A 6,052-nucleotide genomic window follows, 5' to 3' on the forward strand; every position below is an offset into this window, starting at 1 on the left:
ATACATTGCCTTAGGGGACGTAAAGGTGGATACGACGAATGCTGGATCATGTTTCAATCGACATTCGTAGCTCTGATTTTGAAAAAAAAACGTTCAATTTATCCGAGTTGATCTTCTATCATCTCAAGGAAAACTGCTTGGTCAAAAACTAACGCAGTAAATTCCTTATGTATCCACAATTCATACAGCTGATCATTCAGGATCTTATTCCTGATTTGGAGATTGATTTGACGTTGAGAGACGATGTGCTGAAGTTGGAGCATATGAATGCTGACACAATATAGAGGATGAATTCGTATAGGCAGGAGACGTCGAGGACCAAATGTCTGATTGGTCATTTATCATATATGGCGTATGAATGTCCTTCCAATGATTGTTGGATCCACGATGATTCGGATTTCGAATGAGAAGAGGGGCCAGATGGGAACGACGGTGGAGATGATGGTGATGAAGGTGGTGATGGTGGAAATGGAGATGGTCAACCACGTGCTGACATTGTGGCAGCAAGTACTCATGCTGTACAACGAAAGCGTAAGGGCAAAGCTTTAGCGACTGAACAACTGCCCAAACGTCGTGAACGACGTGGATCTGGTGTGGAGATAGATCCACGTGAGCCAAGGTCTTCTGCACCTCAAAGTCCGGCGGTGCCGCTTACTACTAGCACCCCGAAACTCACTTTGACGATTATGCTCGCCTCTGATCCAAGGCTTGGCATGATTCCACAATCTGTATTATCTACCATGCCAAGGCCTACTGCTACTGCTTTGGTGGTTCCTCCGACACTGACTATGATGCCTACACATCCTTTGGATGTCTCATTTATGTGAATCAGCCGTCCCCTGGGTCCAGTGCAACCGGTACCTCCGATGTTTCATTCTTTGAACCCATCTCATTTATATGAGAATCAAATGGCGGCCGATCGTCAAGCTCAAGAGAAAATGATGATTAATCAACGTCGTATGATGGGGTAAGTCTCCTACAGCTAAAAAGAGATGAAAGAGCTTCGTGAGATTGTCACGGCTCAGGGGTGAAAATCAAGGAACAGAAGGATCACATCCTTCAGCTTACTTGTAAAGACGATGCACTGAGAAAGCTGAAGAATGATGATGACGATCCTGACGCTCCAGGCACTGGAGGTAGTGAGCCGAAACAAGCTCACAGCTCATCCTCGGGTGCTGGTACTAGTGGTGGTAAAGTCAATGATAGACAAATGGAGGTCTATCATGACTCGACAAACGCTCAACCCATCGAGTCAATTGAGGCCAACACCATCCTATTCATGGATTTCAAGAAAGGAGTAGTGATGAGCACTGCTAACATTGACGAGATTAAAGAAGGTCAGCTTGTTAATCAGTCCCTAATGCGCGAACAGATTTCATTACTGTTAGGGCTGAATGATGAAGAACTGGACGCCTTGGAGGCTGAGGATGATGTGGAGGTGGTAAACGATGAGGAAGTGTTATTGGATACGACTATTCCTCATCGAAATACGTCATTTATTTACGAAGATGAGGAGACTGAGATAGAGGATGTGACAGCAGAGGAATACTGATATACATCTATTTATACATCTCGAATCCCTTGTAAAGTTGTGTTTCTTTAATGTTTCAAGTTCGTTTTAGTTCATTTTTAGTTCATCTTTTATTATTTAAGGTTTTTGAGTCAAGTTTATATACATTTATCATGTTTTAAATCGTTTGTTGTTTTGCATGTAAAACTTTAATTCTTTCTATCATATCATGTAAAGGTTAAGTTCGTCTTTTGTTCGTTTTGCTTGTCGATGATTACATGATTACTTCACTAATGTTTTGTTATGTTTTCATGTATATGGTGGCTTGGAGAAGAAAGGGAAGCAAGGTCTAGAAGGTTCTAAGCATTACTTGGAGTTTAAGGAAGAAGATTAATCAAGATTTTGCAAGATAAAATAATAAAACAAAAAAATCTGGAAATCCCTTTTTGAGGGCGCCGCCGCACGCGAAGGTGAGGAGGCCATTCCCTCCGCGCGGCGCCTAGGCCTTCTGGTCAGCCAAAAGTTGCAAGCCCAAGCCCGATTTTCGTTATATAAACATATTTTTGCAAACCTAGCCGGATCTAAGGCTTACTGGCAGCCGATTTCAAGAGGAAAACAAAGGTTTTGAAGGTGATTTGAAGTGAAGAACCAAGGAGGATCGAGAGAGCTTTCATCTGGGTGTTCAAGGATCAGTTGCAAAGGGTTTTATCGTTCTAACTTTCGTTCCTTGTTCATTATTTGTCATGTCTTTCCTCTTTGTTTTTAATACTTGTTTAGAATTGTTTTCAATAATGATTCTAGGCTAGACTTCATGTCTACCTAGGTTTGATGAACATGTTTGATGCATGATTCTTGCTTTGGACTAATGTTTTGATTATGGTTTCATTATTTTAATAGTAAAAGACTTGATTTTGCTTTCATGATGCATATGAATGTTTATTATCTTGATTGATTGTTAATTATAACTTCACACAGATCTTATATCTCTTGATTGTGTTATTTAGAATTAGGGTTTATGTTTAATCATTACTTGGTGTTTTGATTATTGTGATTGAATGGGCCCATTAGATCATATAAGCTAGTTGATAGTTGGTTAGGGTTTTGAATGTTCTGCTAAATTCCAATAGCTGTAAGGTGAGGAGTCGTTTATGTGTCTTGGTCAATTGCATGCTAGGATAGACAGTGACAATATTCTTGCGTATTGTGTTGATCCTTGTTCATGATGTCGTGTTTAGCTTATCAAGTTATCTAGGGTTTAGTGTTTCGTGAGATTGCTTGCCTAAGATACTATTAATTAACCCTATTTGATAACCGTGAGGAAATTAATATAACTGATTGCTTAATAATATAATAATCATTCTTTGGGATGTCGTTTGATTCAGTCAAGGGTCCTTTAGGGTTTGTTAGATGAATACGTTTAGAAATCAGTTTCCATATCATATTATTTGTCCATTGCTTGATGATTGTTGATGCATGGGATTCTTACCTAGGTAGATTCCTTCTCTATTTGATTTCGATCTCGTGATTAATTGCTTGTTTTCTAGTTTACTTGTTTATTTGCTTTCTTAGTTTAATATTAGTTTAAAAACCCACTTAAAACATTTATAATAAATAGTCATGTCGTAAGTCGAGTCTAATTAGTTAATTAACGTAATTTATAGAGTCTTGTGGGTTTGATATTCCGGACTTACTTAGCTTTAGTACAATTGATCGGTTCACTTGCCGGTGTTTTGTGTAATTGAGTCTTAAGTCTAGTTTTTATTACTTGTTTAGTTTAGTTAATATTTAATTGACTGTTTCTAGCACATCAAATACCCCGATCTATACCAACGATCAAATGTTGATCAGGGTGTTCCTACTTTTACTGAAGAAAATGTTAAAGCTGCTAAAGACCATTTGGAGAAGATATCGAAGAATAAAGCCAAAATGTCTTAACGAGATTCTGATCCGACTGAGGCCGATATTCTGGGTTGGTTTAAGTATCAGAGCAAACGGGCTCGTAAAATTATTGAGGCTTACAGGTACGTTGATTGAGAACAACAACTAGACGCTATTGCACGGGCTAAAGCAAATCAGAAGACAACATTCAAAGTCGTGTCGACTGTGAAAGGTGATATTGTTTCTTGATTATACGATTCTGAATTGAAGGTTTGTATTATCAAATGGGAGAACGACGTTCAATACTATCAATATATCACTGACGTTCTCTCACTACCGCGATGGGATGTTTGTACCCTCGCGAGTCGACCGTTCATTAATCGCGACGGAGATCGACGAGCAGCATGGTTTCATCAACATTTGCTTTTCGAGGTAAATCGTGGTTTTAAGTTCTTTAAGCCACAAGTCCCAACCCGTAAGCGCATTGAATATATTGGTCCTCGTACGGGTTGGAGAAAACTTGTACTTAAAGTTAAACCGCCGAAAACGATGAAACATGTACTAGTGAAGACGTTTCCATAGATTCTTCACCTATTGTTTAATCGATGGTATTATGATAATCGTACCGGCGAGTCCGTCATTGTACTGGGTAAAGGTTTGAAGACCAGTTTTATTAGAGTTATTGACCCGATGTGGCTCGTTAACTTATCTAAAACCGACAATGACATGTTGTTCGAGAACAAGATTTTGATCGAGCACCAAGAAGACTACAACCGAGCTATGCAGTTCCAGCGTGCCGTACGTGTATGTCACAAGTTCGGGATTCATAGTTGTCATGATTGGCAGACGAAGCGCTTCAAGTAATTAAAGACAAAGAACTCAAGACGAGGGGGTGTTTGTTAGTCCATGGTTTTGTCGTCTCGAGTCTTTGTAATTTATCGGTTGTAATTATTATTATTTTAATGTAAGGGGTATTTATGTAAAACCATCTAGTTCGTTATATATAGGCTCATTCATTAAGGATGTTTAACGAATGAGCCAGTTCGTTATTTGTACAGTCCATCCGTTAAGGATGTTTAACGAATGGACATTAGTTCGTTATGTATGTTTCTCATTCGTCATGGAATGTTGTCGAATGGGGGTATAGCAAATCATTACTTCGTTAGGCTTTCCTTTTAATGTATGTAATGTTAACGAACGGAGCCCATTCGTTACGGGATGTGTAACGAATGGGGTTCCATCGTCTATATAAGGCTGTTAAGCCTTTATTAATTAACGTATTGATTAAGATATTACTGAACCTCTGTCAATTTATTCTCTCGTTCAATACTCCATTAAAATTATTAACATTACTATCAATTATATACTGACGAGCATATCAAATATCTAGATCCATAGTCTAATCAATTGAATACGTATATGGATTGATTAGATCTGAGTTGGTATATACACATATGTTTTTAACTGGAAATATTGAATTAATTTGTATGTAAAATTTTCTTAAAACATATATTTGAAAAATGTTAAAAACGTACAATACCATAATATAGGAGAGGGAAAAACCATGAGAGAGAAAGACGTAGGAGAGAGAAAAAGCCATGACTAATGGGTTAACTGACATAAAGCAAGTCATAGTAATTTACTGATATATACCCTTTTGTACCTTAAAATGATTAAATTATACAATTTTGCTATATTTGATCTCAACCCTTCATTTAACTAGATCAATGGCTATTGTAGAGTTTCAATGATTTTTGCAACTAGAGTGGGTGTTTATTTTAACATTTCCCTACTATGGTAAAGTATGGGTGTGTTTGGGATTCCTTATATTCTTCTCCTTATAACTTATGGTGATTGAATAAGTCATTTTTGTGTTAAAAAAGTGTTTAGGAACACATAAGTTCTTTTCCATATCTCCTTATCCACAAGGCCAAAATATGGGTTTTTAATAAGTTAGAGTATCCTAACTTATCTCCTTATCAAGATCAAAATTCCCATTACACCCTCATTCCACCCAGCTCTTCAAAACTACACCTACCCATGCCATCAATTACCAACCGCCTACCCCCTGCCATCAATCATTATTCTTAACCATAAGCCTTATTCGACCATTGAATTCACACACCTAACTCATCAATTTGAGTAATTGCCACGCTCAACTACCCCTACTAACATTGAATTTGCTCCTATAATCTTCTTATAATGTGAACTTTCCTCATCTCCTTCTATTAAAAGAAATACACAGTGGTGTCCAATTCAAAAAAACACAGGTTACCAGGTTTATACAATTCGATTTTAAGTATGTTTGATTCTCATGTAACTGGTGTTTAAATACGTTTGCGAGTTTTTTGATTGAAACATGTTTGGTGCTTTTAGTAAATAGGTTTATGCTTATGTAGACTAGTCTTGTGTTTTATTAGATGTATATTATGTTTTGTTGTAAATATTATTATATGTGCGACACATGTTCATTCATATGTAAAAAATCTGAATTCATGATCTATTTTTTATACTTAAGTTAAAACTCAATATTTTAGTGAACATGATGACACGTGTTAGTTGTTTGCTCAATTCTTTGTTTCGCCTCTAGCTATTGTCTTATATTCACTAATATGTTTCACCATGGTATATTGGATATGTTTGTTTATGAATCATGGATATAGT

Source organism: Bidens hawaiensis, unplaced genomic scaffold (assembly GCF_021521415.1).
Source record: "Bidens hawaiensis isolate Kalapana, Puna unplaced genomic scaffold, B.hawaiensis_p1.1 tig00007615_1, whole genome shotgun sequence".
Lineage (NCBI taxonomy): Eukaryota > Viridiplantae > Streptophyta > Magnoliopsida > Asterales > Asteraceae > Bidens > Bidens hawaiensis.